This window comes from Staurois parvus, unplaced genomic scaffold (assembly GCF_062004578.1).
Source record: "Staurois parvus isolate SC_StPar_1 unplaced genomic scaffold, SC_StPar_1.0 ptg000202l, whole genome shotgun sequence".
NCBI lineage: Eukaryota > Metazoa > Chordata > Amphibia > Anura > Ranidae > Staurois > Staurois parvus.
Genome location: NW_028317998.1, coordinates 1353567 through 1366578, shown reverse-complemented (window position 1 = coordinate 1366578; position 13012 = coordinate 1353567). Strand labels below are relative to the sequence as shown.

The following is a 13012-nucleotide window of genomic DNA, read 5'->3' as shown; positions in this document are numbered from 1 at the left end:
CAATGAAATGTGTTGATTGGATGGGCTTGTGATTTGACAGTCACAGTACCCTAAGGTGCAAATTGTTCCTTTGGCACATTTTATATATGGATTAAACTTTTAAACTAATTTGAAATAAGAATTAACAAAACACAACATTTCTAGGCATGTCCTTTTTTATATTCCAATACCCAGACTTAGAGAATACTTCCTACATTCCCTGTGTCTGGATTCTGGCACCATAACATATTGCACTGCTGTTTTGAGGAGGAAAAACTTCAGTTTTGGGGCAGTGCTTGTATGTATTTAGAGCACCGTTATGTCGACCCTGAGGATGGGCACATTGCTTCTCCGAAACGTCCCTTTTTTGATTTTTACTCTGACAAAAAAAATGATGAACTCTGTGATGATCACAACGTCAGATCTCAGCCCTTCACACCAAACTCATGACTGAAGGACTAGCCAATCTAAAAACGCGATATCACGTGTGTAACAATGCCACGCCCATCTGCACCCTGCACAACGATTTTCCAGCTACTGGACCACAATCAATGTACCGGCAGTCTGAGTGCGATTGTTCCTGGGTCAGGTTAATTACGCAACTAACCCTTCACACTGCCACCACCCCCTTTTGGTACAGAGAAAGAGGAAACTCGGCAATATCAGCAATAACACTATGATGGTTGAGATAATTGTCTGTATACCACTGTCACCGAAGGCAGGTTATACAGAGGGTTAAACACACACAGTAGCGCTCTTCAGCGCCAGGAATTCGTAGTTTTCATTAAAGGCGTTAGAAACAGTTCAACACTTTCAGAAAGTAAGATTTATTACTAAAAGGTCAAAAGGGTGAAAAAAAAATATTTACAGAAAAATATGTAGCCAATATATATATATATATAAATATACAGAGAACGATAGCACAGCAAAGAGATAACAGAAAGGAATTTAGAGGGTTAAAGTACTTGCCAGTCAGCCTTGGTGTAAGCAGCTTCAAGTTTCATAAGTCAAAAGGATTTATCGCCCACTGTCAGTTTCGATGTTAAGACAGGAGACTCTTCTCTCCTCTTACACACACCACTCCAAGCATAACAGCCTTTTTCTAGGATCTCAGCAGGGTGTCTCCTTACAGCAGAGAGCCAATTGCCTCATTTGGGGAGGGGTGTTGGGGCGGAGACCCAAGCTAGAACAAAAATCCCTCCTAGCTTATATTATGGCCCATAACCTTTCCTCGGGGCATTTAGCAGTCGTGCCATTAGTAGATTAATATGCAGACGCATCTGCGGAACGGTTAGATATGAAATATTTGCGTGAATGGTTCAGGAGATATAATTTTCTGCTTTTCTATATATGCCAGCTAAGGGGTGTAACCTATCAGGAATCTTGTATCAAAGTGATCAATCGAAATATATGCCTGGTTTTTATGTAAGTCCCTCATATTCCAAGATATGAAATCATAAGAGAAAATGGATGTTGAATGTGTTGTCCAGTTTATTACTTCTCTGGAATGTCTTTGAACTCAGTGAAGGGCTTGGTTTACGCTTTTACGATATCCCAGATTGCACAACTAACATACAGCTAGGTCCCAGCTCCATTGGCGGTTCTATAGCTCGGAGCTCTCCTGCTGTGCCTTGGCTGCCTGTGACCTCTGTCATCACTCAGCCCACATGTCACTCCACAGCGAGGGGGGGGGGATGATTGGAGGAGGCAGCCTGCTTTGGGAGTGAGAAATGGTACAACATGGAAAATTCTTAACAAAATGGAGGTTCGTATCCACCTCTGGGTGCACGATTGCTACAAACTCAACTGCCCTTTCCATACATTCTCTGCTGGATGATGGACTACCAGTGGCCTGACTGCAGCATTCTGTGTGTCTATGGCATTAGCAGCAAGCAAATCCTTCACCATATCTTATAAAACACAAAAAGACACTTCAAAAGCTCACGCAGACATTCCGAAACAGAATGAACAATATCAACAAAGTATATTATTTCTGACCTTTATTTTACAATATATTTCTCACAAAGATAAAGAGGGTGGAGGTATATTTTAAAGTACACTAAGTCCCCGACTTATGAACAAGTTCCATTCCTGGAGCTTGTTCGTAAGTCCAACTTTTTTGTAAGTCCAACAAAGATCAGCACTTGCAGACAATGGCTGTAAGTGCTGTCAGTATATTCTGGTAGGGCAAGTCTTCATGTCAGAACACGAAAGCAGTGGGGGAGATCGCCGCAGCAACATTACTTGTGATGGTACGGCGATCTGTTTGTTTTTTTTGTTCAGTCTGCTGGAGTGTGTACCCAGATTTACACAATTCGACATGTCCACATCTTTGAAAGTTTGCCAGTTGAACATTCATATGTAGGGGACTAACTGTACATCTGTCACAAGAAAATGATGTTGGTTGTCACGGCTGCCCTCTCTTTTTGAAAGTGTTACAACATATAGTTCCACGGCTGTCATGATGTTGCTTTTGTTTTAGTGTTTTTTGAATCAAGGCTATGGAATGGAACATGTTTAAAAATAAGACATTCTGATACTTTTCTCTCACTGATTTACAGCATGCTTGTTCCGGATTTATAACAAATATGTTAAAGAAAGGGACAGCTAGGCAACTAGACTTTATAGGAGGCCAGTAATGGCAGCTACAAGACTTCTCTCATTGGATGTGTACTTTAAAGTATGTCTATTCCTAAGCTCTGGACATTGAACTTTTTACATATTTGTAGGAGTTCCTTACCACAAGACCTCTCTAGTTGCTGTAATATGAAGTTATTTGCCAAAGAAACCCAAAGATCACAACAACTTTAGAGTCTGGTTTAGGGCTGATTCACACTAGCAGCCAAGTTATACCATGGCCGTTAATGTGCACTAGGGTTGCCACCTCATCCCTTTAAACCTGAACACATGTTAATGACACAGGTTCTGAGGCTAATTTAATTCAGATAAGGCACTAAGTGAGTTTAATTACCACCTTAATCAGTCACAGAACCTGTGTAATATGTGTTCAGGTTTAAAGGGATGAGGTGGCAACCCTAATATGCACTGTGAAGGGAACAGTGCAGATGTGTCATAACTTCATTCCACTGTTTACTTATTCTCTTTCCAACTTTCTTGAAATGTCACAAAGTTAAATTTTATTCATCTTTATGCACCACAGCGGGTTGCAATACAATATCTTGGGGTTTATTTACTGAAGCTGATTCACTCAGACTCTCATGCACCTGTGCATGGTAACCAATCTGCTTCTTTTTTTTTTTTATAAATATTTATTAGTTTTCAATCCATATACAAGTCATTTCATCATATCTATTAAAACATTTATCAAAAACATATTTTCTCCTTATAAAATTTATTCCTATATATGACTTTCTTTTCATACCATCCCCCCCTCCCAAACACCCCCCCTCCTTCTCCCCGTCCCCTCCCTTCCCTCCCTCACCTTCCCACGCTCTATATTCTCTCTTCTCTCATTTACTCCATGTTTATTCTGTTATTCCTAAATCCAATTCTAAACCGACTACCCGGGACCTTATCTCTTCACCTTTTTCGCCATTTCTTTATATTCTACCCATCCTTTCCATTTTTTATTGTACATCTCCAGCTTATCCTCGTGCGTATAATACAATCTTTCTGTCCCAGAAATCTGGTTTACTCTACCCATCCAGTCTTCCTCAGTTGGCACCTCTCTTGTCTTCCAGTACCTGGGTATCAAGCTCTTTGCTGCGGTTAAGTAGTACCATATCCCTGACCCTTTATATACTTTCACTGGGAGTTCTGAGATATGGAGGAGGCATAATTCTGGGTCTAATCCTATATTGATTTTTGTAATCTTCCCTATCAAGTAAACCATCCTTCGCCAAAACACCTGTATTTCTGAACACTCCCACCACATATGATACCACGTGCCCACCTCTCCACAATCTCTCCAACACATCTGTGAAATTTCCGCATTCATCTTGTGTAAGGGGTAATGTGCCATCTATTCAAACACTTATAATTTATTTCCACTTCTCTCATACTAATATTTTCGTGAATTAATGTGAACATCTTCTTCTTCTCCTCCTCCTCTATTTTTCTTCCCATATCTCTTTCCCATTTCTCTATGCGCATTAATTTTGTGTCTGTGTCAAGTTCCATTAATATCTTGTGTATTTTTGCCGTTCCATGTCTACCATTTCCCCGTAACTCAAAAATTCTCTCGAACGGATTCCAGTCTTTTCTAGTTCTTATAGGTTTTGGAAGGCTTTCAAAAAAGTTCTTCAGTTGGTAATATCTTAATCTATCCATCTTATTAAAAACTTCACCCTTTCTTTCCTCCATATCCTTATATGACCCAATTTCCTCTCCTACCATTATATCTCTCAATTGCGCCTCCTGTTTTATAATCCATTTCCCTGCTATGCTATCTTTACCCGGGGTGAAATATTTTGTGTTCCTAAGTGGTATTATTTGTGAATTAAAAACCCACCCCTTTTGTCTATGTAATAAATCCCATTCTTTTAAACAATAAGAGTGTACGTGCTTGTGCTCTCCTCTAATTCTCTGTATTGTGCAGGCACCCAGATACTATTACTCAAACTTATTCCACTCAGTGTTTTCTCAATTTTGACCCAACTTTTCTCCGGATTATGAATCCTGTCGAAAATTCTTGCGATAATCCCTGCTTTGTAATTTCTCCTAAAATCTGGTACCCCCAGTCCTCCTCTTTCTTTACTTCTAGTCAGTGTTTCATACCCTATTCTAGGCTTTTTATTCCTCCATATACATTTTATTATCATTTTCCTCAGTTCTTTAAAATATGCCTCTGGGAGTTTGATTGGGATCATTTGGAATTTATATAATACTTTGGGGACAATTATAATCTTTATCAAGTTTATACGACCTATCCAGGATGGATTTCCATTTCCCAGTCTCCTCAACTCCTCCTTAATTTCATTTAGTAACATTATATAATTGGCTTTATAAAGGTTTTTATTTGAGGTTGATAGTTTTATTCCTAGATATTTTAATTCTTTGTCTCTCCAAAGGAAAGGGAATTCCTCTTGTAATCTTTCTTTTTCACTATTTTTGAGATTTATGTTTAAGATTTCGGTCTTTGTCGGGTTAATTTTCAGATTCGACAGGTCTCCGTACTCCCTCAATGCTTTCATTAAATTTGGAAGTGATGTTCTAGGGTTTCCAACATAAAACATCAGGTCGTCCGCATAGGCCACTACCTTGTGTTCTCTATCACCTATCTTTATTCCTTTTATGTCTATGTTCTTTCTAATCATGGACAGTAAGGGCTCCAGTGATAACACGTATAGCAGTGGGGACAATGGGCATCCCTGTCTTGTACCATTTGACATCTGAAAGTGCTCTGATCTTCCTCCATTTACCATTATGGTAGCGGTAGGCCCTCTGTACAACTCTCCAATCCACCCTCTCATTCTATCTCCCACTCCCAACGCTTTCAGAGTATCCATCATAAAACCCCAACTCACTCTGTCGAATGCCTTCTCAGCATCTATCGACATCAGTATCATTGGGGTTTTCCCTTTTTTGCCTTCCTGTATAAGCAAGAGTGATCTCAGAGCATTATCTCTACCCTCTCTTCCCGGGACAAACCCCACCTGGTCTCCATGTATCCACTTCGGCATCAGCTCTTTCAGTCTATTTGCCAGAACCTTTGCATATATTTTAGTGTCTACATTCAGCAGCGCTATGGGACGATAACTCGCACATTGTGAGGGATCTTTATCTTCTTTCTGTATCAATACTATATTCGCCTGTAAAGACTCTCTCCTTATCTTCATCCCGTTCCCCAAGGCGTTCATATAGATCTTCATTTTGGGAATTAAAAGCTCTTTATATTTTTTATAGTATTTGGCCGTATATCCATCCGGGCCTGGGCTTTTCCCTCCCGCCATGCTTTCTAATGCTAATTTTATTTCCTCTGGGGTTATTTCTGCCTCTAGAGAGTTCAGTTGTGTTTCTCTTAATTTCGGTAGGCCTGCCTCCTCTAGGTATGTCTTTCTTTTCTCTCTATTTACTGTTTCCGTTTTCCTAAACGTATCCTGAGGTATGATATTATACAGCTCATTATAATACTCTTTAAATATTCTAGCAATATCCTTGGTTGAGTGTACAAATTCCCCCTTGGGGTTTCTTATTTTCTCAATGTAATTTCTATTTTTCTTCTTTCTTAAAGTTCTCATTAAATACTTTCCTGGCCTATCTCCCCATCTGTACCTTTCACTTGTTATTTTATTAAAAACTCTTCTTTTTTCCTCCTCCATTACATTCTCTAATTCTTCTTTCTTCTTTATTAATCTCTGCATTATCTCCTTAGTTCTTTCCCTTTTATGCACCTGTTCAAGATCATATATTTCATTCAATAATCTATTTATCTTTTCTCTCCTTTCTTTTTTCTTTTTTGCCCCCATTGCAATAAGTAGACCTCTGATGTAAGCTTTATGTGCTTCCCACACCGTTGCAACCGACACATCCTCTGTTTCATTTTCATCAAAAAACCATTCAATTTCTCTCTCAATTCTTTGACCAATCTCTTCCTCCATGAGAAGTGCCTCATTCAACCGCCATACATAACCTTCTCTCCCTTCTCTACCCCATCTTAACTTCATAGCAACTGGGGCATGATCCGACAGAGTGCTTCCTTCAATTTTTACTTCCACCACCCACTCTATCACTCGATGTTCTACTAATATGTAATCTAGTCTAGAGTAAGTCTCATGAACGTGCGAAAAGAAAGTATAATCTCTCTCCTTCATATTCCTAATTCTCCAGATGTCCACCAACTGACACTCATGCATCAATTTCTTTAACATTCTCAAGGATTTGCTTTCCTCCCTCCTCACAGAGGAAGTGGTATCTATCCGTGGGTCCATACAGATGTTAAAGTCTCCCGCTACTATCATACACCCACTTTTAAAATCCATCAATCTCTTCAGCACTTCTCTCATAAACCTCTCTGGTCTCTTATTTGGGCTGTATATATTTGCTATTGTACACTCAATTCCCTGTAGTTTACCTCTCAAAAATAAAAACCTCCCCTCCGGATCCGTTAGTCTCTCCTCCACCTCGAACCTTATATTCTTTGCGAAGCCTATAGCAACTCCTTTTGCTCTTTTAGTTGGTGAATCCTCATAGAACCATGTTGGAAAATGTCTAGTCTTCAGTCTAACCTTCGACTCTATCTCTAGATGTGTTTCCTGCAAAAATACCACTGAGGATTTTCTATGTTGAAGTTCTTTAAATAACCTGAATCTCTTTCCTGGGCAGCTTAACCCTTTTACATTATAGGTTATATATTGGATTTCTTCCATCTTACTCTTTTCCTACCGTCTCCCTCTTCCTCCTTCCCTTCCTCTTTCTTATTCCTATAGAGCGTTTTTATCCCTCTACCCTTTTCTCTCTCCCTCTCCCTCCCCCCCTCTCCCAATACTCCCCCCATTCCCTTTCCTCTTCCCCCCCTCCCTCTCCCTCCCACCCCACCTCTCCCCCCCTCCCTCCCCCCTCTTTTTAGGCCTTTACTTTGCCTAACCGTCATTTGTGGAAGTAACATCCACCTTTGACTTAAACCTTAGGGCTTCACTCTTCCCATGGACAGCCTCCCCTCCATCCGGATCCCCCCCTTGACCCCCTCTCTACTCATCTTTCTATAGGAGTCAGGCTGGAGGGACAAGGGGAAAAAAAAAAAAAAAAAAAAAAAAAAAACCACACCTCTCTCCCCTTCACTCTCCCTCTCCGCCCCTCCCCCTCTCCCCCATCCGTCTCCACCCCTCTCTTCCTTCTGCTCTTTCTTCCCCAAATTCTTCTTCCCAACCCTTTATTTCAATTTTCTGCATTTCAAGTCTATTGCAAAAATTTCTCAAGTCCTCTGGGAACCTCAAATGGGCAGTTATTCCATTTTTCCATCCTATTAAACACTCCGGAACTCCCCATCTATATTGCACCTTCTGTTTTTTCATCTGCTCCAGTAAAGGCCTCAGAGCTCTCCTCCTCCGGAGAGTCTCTGATGACAAGTCCGTATATATTTGAATATCCATTTCTCCATACTTTATTACTGGTTTTCCCTTAGTGTTCCTCCAGATTTTTTCCCTTTGTTGTAATTCATAAAATTTTACAAGTATGTCTCTCGGCCTGTCTTTCTCATGATTCCCCTGGAGTTTCCCGTTTCTAGAGATTCCTTCTATATTAGTCCTTCCGATTTCAGAGTTTCCCATTATAAAGTTCAATATTTTGCAAACCATCTCTTCTAGTATTTCTCCTTTTAAACTTTCCGGTACCCCTCTTATCCTTATATTTCTCCTTCTTTCTCTATTTTCTTGAATTTCCACCTTGTACTGCAATTTTTCCTGAGCTTTTTCCATATTAATTATCTTCTTCTCTAATTCGGAAATAATCTGGGTCTGGCTTTTAACTTTCTGCTCCGTTTCTTCCACTCTTAACAACAACTGCCCCAGATCATTCCGAATTTTTACCATTTCTTGCTTAATTGTTCTCTCCAGGTCTTTGAACATTTCTGTCATCTCTCTTTTATTTGGGATTTGTAGTTCTTTTTCTGTCTCTGATATTTGTTGATTACTGATATCCAATTCCATTGACTGTTTAGGACTATTTTGCATACTTAAATCAGACTCTCCTTTGTCTTCTCTGCTCTGGGGCCTTTCTGGGGTCACATTTCCCTGGGATGTGTACTTTTTAATTGTCCCCGTTTGTGTCCCTTTAGGCCCGGTTCCCTTTGCACTTTTATTTTTCATTTCTTCTGTAACCTTTATTTTCTCTTATAAACTTATACTTTGCAAAACGAAGAAATTAATAAGGTGTAGAAATAGAATTCCCAGCTTTGTCTTCCCACCTTTCTGTATGCCTTTGCCTGCACCTTGCGTTCTTCTCCTTATTTTTTATTCTTATTCTCTGGGGGTCCCCCCCTTTTCTTTCTCTCCCTGCTTTCCTCCAACTCTATACAATTTTTGTGTTTGGGGCCACCGCCAGACTCACTCACCCCTCCAACGCTTCTCGTGAGACGGCTCCAGGCTCCTTCTTCCAATTCCTTCAGCAGGTCCGCTCTCTTCCTCTCAGGGGGACCCTCCAGGACTTTCCTCCATGCTCTTCTTCTTTGTCTTTGTTGGGGAGGCTCCCCATCGACCACCTGTTAGGGCTCCCTGGATTGCAGGTCAGAATCTCTCCTGCTCCGTCGGCCTCCGACCGGGCGGCCGGCTTTCTTGCCTCCCAGAGGTGCACTGCGGCCAGTCACATGTCCCGGCCGCGCCTCCCTGTCACCCGGCAACCAGACTCGGCGTCCAGGCTCAGCGTCCCTGCCTCTCTCCGCTGGTCTCCGCTCTCAGCTCCGGGGAGCCGCTCAGCCAGAGGAGCCCGCCCGGTCGAGGTAGGTCTCTACCCTCTAGACCTCCATCTGCTAGGGGGGAATTTTAGAGTCCAAGGGGGGGTCAGTCGGAAGAGGCCCGTGTGAGAGCTCCTACCACGAGCTCTCCGCCGCTGCCATAGTCAGGCTCCGCCCTCTAATCAGCCAATCTGCTTCTAACCTCAGCTTGTTCAAGTAAGCTTTAGCAAAAAAACCTGAAAAAAATACTGCTACATGGCAAAACAGGTGTGCAAAATCACATATATATACGTGATCTTGTAGTTTCGGGGGGGTGCATGACCTACTGCGCCACCATTCGCGGCCTCGGCAGTCAATTACCGGGTCCCGGCCAGTGATTACTCACCAGCACCTGGTGATAGCAGAGTATCTCCGATGGGGAGAGACCTGTGTATAAACAACACAGATCTCTCCCCTGTCCCCTGCATAGCAGAGCCATACAAAGCAGTGTGCTTACAGTGACACACAAACACAGCCCACATAGTAAAACAGCACACAGTTAACCCTTTGATCGCCCCACAGGTTGACCCCTTCCTGCCCAGTGCCATTACTACAGTATCAGTGCTTTTTATTAGCACTGTATTGCTGTCACTGGGGATGTCAGTGACATCAAATCAGTTCCCCCCAGTGTCAGTATGTAGTCCCGCTATAAGTCTCTGATCGCCGACATTACTAGTAAAAAAAAAAAATTCCAGTACCTATACCGCCATTTGTAAATGCTGTAACTTTCACATAAACCAATTAATTTACACGTATTGGGATTTTTTTTTAGCAAAGACATGAAATTTATGATGAAATTTGATTTTTAAAATTTTTTTACTGGACATGTTTAACCACCTCCCGTCCAACCGTTGTATATAAACAGCTGGATGGTGGCAGTGCAGGGTCGGGTGGCCATTTATAAATTGCCTCCCCGCACCCTGCTAGTGCGCGCTCCCTGGGAGCGCGCAGCACCACGATCCGGTGCCCGCTGTGTCCTCCGGACACAGTGGAACACCGATCATCGGACGGGACCTCTGTATGAGGTCCCAATCATGTGATCACTGATTGGCCAATCAGTGATCACATGCAGAGTAGTAAGCAAGATGTCACTTGTAACATCATTGCTTACTACGTGTGAAATCTGTGAATGATCACAGAGGTCACATAGTACAAGTGACCAATCACAGCTCACTCAGTAGTTCTCAATGGCTGCAAGAATGCAGCTAGAGAGAAGGAGAAATGATTGCTTTTACATCCTTTATGGGTGTAAAAGCAATCAGTGTACAAAAAAAAAAAAAAAAAATCTTCATCACCCCCCACAAGTAGTACAGTGTCACCATGGTGACACTGTACTGCTAGGGTGACAGTATGTAAATAAATAAAAAAAATAAATAAAAAATAATACAACAAAAAGTTAAAAAAATGTTTAAAAATTATAATTTTTGGTTATAAACTAATTTGGATTATTTTCTTTTTACTAAAAATATAACAGAATACATTTTGGCCAAGATTTATGATGAAATACTATTTATTTGCAAAATTTTATAAGAATTTACATAGCAAAAAAAATTAAAATCCCAGTGGTGAATAAATACCACCAAAATAAAGCTTTATCTGTCTGAAAAAAATGCTAAAACATTCATATGGGTACAGTGTTGCATGACCGCGCAATTGTCATTCAAAGTGTGATAGCGCTGAAAACTGGCCTGGACAGGAAGGGGGTAAAAGTGTCCGGGCTGGAAGTGGTTAATAGCAAAAAGTCAAAAATATTGTTTTTTTTCTCAAAATTGTCGGTCTTTTTTTATTTATAAATCAAAAAATGAAAAACGTACAGGCGATCAAATACCACCGAAAGAAAGCTCTATTTGTGGGAAAAAAGGATGTAAATTTCATTTGTGTGCAGTGTTGCATTGTGAGGCCTGATCAGGAAGGGGGGTAAATCTTCTGGAGAGCAAGTGGTTAACAAGTAAACCCCACTGTGCTGAAAAAAGTAGTGCACGTCCTCCTTTTTTCAGCGCACACTGCTATAGCACAGTGGTGTAAATTGAACTCATAGGTCTCAAAGTAAATTGCCGTGTCTGTGCATTGGGATTTCATTGAGCAGGGCTTCTCAGTACAGGCAAATGCATATGGTGTGAACAGGCCCTCAGTTGGTTTCTAATAACATATTCATTAGAGGACTGGCAATCTGCCAAGATGGCTGGTGGAACTGAAAGTAACAGGGAAAGAGCTAAGATTTCAATGCCTGTATTGTAAACCTTGACTTTAACAATGCTTTTAGGGTCCATGCACACTGACTTAAAAAACCTCTACTTCTACAGGAGTTTTGTGTTTTGCCTGTAGAAGCAGCTCCATATTTCCCTAGGTGTCCATGCACATTAGGATGTATAGAGGCATAGTTTAAGCTCAATGTTTACAGGCAGAAAAAAACCCTTTCTGGTTTACTTTTTTGATTGAAGTTTTCTGGCAGAAATAACAGTAAACACTCCTAAATGTGCCTAAAAGTGTACAAAAATGCTCTATATGAGTATTTTTTTTTCTACCAAGGGAACTGACATTTTTTAATTAACACCTTCCCGCCCGGCCTATAGCAGATTGACAGCTGGGCGGGACACTCGCCATTGTGACTGGGTTGTCATATGATCTCCTGTCAAAATAAGCCTCTCCACGGGACACAGCTGATGACATATCACTACACTGGCCCGTTACCAGTGTCATGTGACTGCTGTGACCAATCACAGCAGATCACATGTCAGTTGTATACAATGGATGGCTTCCTGTCACGCCATCCATTGTATACAATTATGTTGTTAGCTGTGACTGGTCAAGGCAGTCACATGATACAGACAGGGCCAATCACAGTCCATCTGTATCATGTGGTCAGCTTTGCCCAATCACAGCTAATCACAACAAAAGACTGAATGAATCAGTTTCATTCAGTAACAATGATTGCAAATATCAATTAAATACATCGGTATTAGCAATCATAATGTGTTAAAAAAAAAATCCTGATCACTTGCCCAGAGTAATTCATTGTTACTATGGTAACATTGTCTTGCTTTGGTCAGAGTGTGCTGAAAAATAAAATAGCAAAAAAAAGGAAAAAATTAATAAAAAATAAAATAAATAAATAGAAACATTTGAAAAAAAAAATACAAATTCAATTATTATTATTGAGTTTCACCAAAGAAATGTAGCAGAATACATTTTGACCTAAATTTATGAAGAAATGTTATTTATTTGCAAAAATTTCTAACAGAAACAAAGAAAAGTGTGTTTTTTCAAACGTTTCTGGTGTTTTTTGTTTTTTTTTAGCAAAAAAATAAAAAACTCAGTGGTGATTAAATACCAACAAAAGAAAGCTCTATTTGCATGACATGATTGTCATACAAAGTACGACAGTGCTGAAAGTGGCCTGGGCAGGAAAGGGGTATAAGTGCCTGGTATTGAAGTGGTTAAAGATTGTTTTAACCTGCTTTTACTACTTGTTCAAGATATGTGCTTGACCTGGGCACAGGTTCATTTTAAGGATCTAGTTTACCAAAGCATGAAGTGAGATAACATGAGTCCTGTACCTGATCTAATGCTCGCAGGGAAGCCTAAAAACTAAATAGGACCTAGTTCACCTCCCCTCACTCACACCTTAGTAAATCAGGCCCTAAA

At 40.6% G+C, this 13012-nt stretch overlaps 1 protein-coding gene across 1 annotated transcript in view; it reads right to left on the bottom strand.

Annotated features, from left to right (window-relative positions):
- Positions 1-13012, bottom strand: part of CHRDL1 (chordin like 1) — a 139661-nt gene that overhangs the window by 29719 nt on the left and 96930 nt on the right. The window lies entirely within an intron of this gene.